The sequence below is a fragment of the Prionailurus viverrinus genome, chromosome A2 (assembly GCF_022837055.1).
Source record: "Prionailurus viverrinus isolate Anna chromosome A2, UM_Priviv_1.0, whole genome shotgun sequence".
In the NCBI taxonomy this organism is placed as follows: domain Eukaryota; kingdom Metazoa; phylum Chordata; class Mammalia; order Carnivora; family Felidae; genus Prionailurus; species Prionailurus viverrinus.
This window is the reverse complement of record NC_062562.1, coordinates 41,215,725-41,217,463: the sequence shown is the minus strand read 5'-3', so window position 1 is coordinate 41,217,463 and position 1,739 is coordinate 41,215,725. Positions and strand designations below refer to the sequence as shown.

The 1,739-nt window shown below is 34.8% G+C and overlaps 1 non-coding gene across 1 annotated transcript; it reads left to right on the top strand.

Annotated features, from left to right (window-relative positions):
• The first annotated feature begins 710 nt into the window (after positions 1-710).
• On the top strand, positions 711-817 carry LOC125161379 (U6 spliceosomal RNA). Its single transcript, XR_007150588.1, has one exon. It is a non-coding gene; the product is annotated as a U6 spliceosomal RNA (small nuclear RNA).
• The last annotated feature ends 922 nt before the right edge of the window (positions 818-1,739 follow it).

The following is a 1,739-nucleotide window of genomic DNA, read 5'->3' as shown; positions in this document are numbered from 1 at the left end:
GATTTAACATTTACAAAATGTTCTTTGGATCTTTTCAGATACTGCCATTATCTCTAAATTTTTAAATGTATTCTTTTAATAAATATTTTGCTGTTTTGCATTATGATGCCATGGCACTCCAGTTAACTTGATACCTAGTCCTTTGTGTACGAACAGTTTCAATCATGTGCCAAATTTATTTCTGCTGCAAGTAAAGATCTATCCTTTTATGGACACATCTGTTAGATGGAATGTTTAGTTGATCAAAATGTATCCTGGAGAGCGTAATAGTATAATATTAAAGGTGCATGATGTCAAGCCAGTCCAGAAAAAGACCACATAAATATCAGACTAAAAAAGAACTTTGACTTGGGAGAAAGAAGAGAATAATTATTGGATTACTAAACATTTGTAAACCGATGGAATAAAAAGGTTAATAAACACCTTGTGGGAAATAAGTAGGTTCAATCCAGATCCCTTTCAAGTGGATAACTGATACACTCAGGTGTCCCTCCAACAGGAAATAATTGAAAGCGTATTGACAACTATGGGATAAGCCTTTTGAATAAAATGTCTACAGTGAAAATCTATTAAGTTTCACATATTCATTCAACAAATACTTCAGGCATGAGGCTAGGAAAGACAATTATAAGTAGATTAGACATTATCTCTGCCCTCAAAAGGCCTATAATTTAGTAAGGTTATAATCAAGGAAGAACGTTATTATAAGAATGCTCATTATTATTAGCAGCACACACACTAAAACTGGAATGATAGAAGATTACTATGGTCCCTGAGCAGGGACGATAGGCAAATTTGTGAACTGTTGACTATTTTAAAAAACTTGGCTCTAAAAAAGTGTTATAGAAATTAATATGAAAAGGGCTTTGACACATATATATATATATATATATATATATATATATATATGTATATATATATATAAAATGCATGTGTGTGTGTATATATATATATATATATATATACACATAACATGATGTAGGATCCATTTTATGCTCTTCACAAGAAACCTGCTTTAATATAAATACACAGGTTAAAGGTCAAAGAATGGAAATAAATTTACCATCCAAACACTAATTAGAAAGGAAAATGTGAGGATGGCTATAATAAATAAGACTCGAAATAATACTTGTTGGTAAGGATGTGGAGAAACTGGAACCTTCATAGATTGTTGGAATGGAAAATGAGGCAGCTACTTTGGAAAACAGTGTAGCAATTTCTCATAAAGTTAAATACAGAGTCACCACATGACCCAGCCATTCGGTTCCTAAGTATATGCCAAACAGAAATGGAAACATTTGTACATGAAATGCACAAGTATATTATTCATGAAGACCAAAAGGTGGAAACAGCCCAAAAGTCCACCAATAGATAAATGGATAAATCAATGTGGCATATCCAAATGGGGTAGGCAGAATAAAGGCCTCCAAATATGACCATGTCCTAATCCCTGGAACCTGTGAGTATGTTTCCTTACCTGGCAAAGGGGGCTTTCCAAAGATGTGTAAGTTAAGGGCTTTGAGACGGGAGGTTACCCTGAAAGATCAAGGTGTCCAGTGTAATCACAAAGCTCCTGAAAACTTGAGGAAGGAGACCGAAGAGTCAGTCACAGTAATTCCATGTGAGAACGCCACCTGCTTTTGTTGGCTTTGAAAATGGAGAGAGAGAGGGCCATAAAGCAAGGACCAGGGGACCAGGGGACATCTTGTTCCTTGGAACAAACAAGGAAATGAATTCTC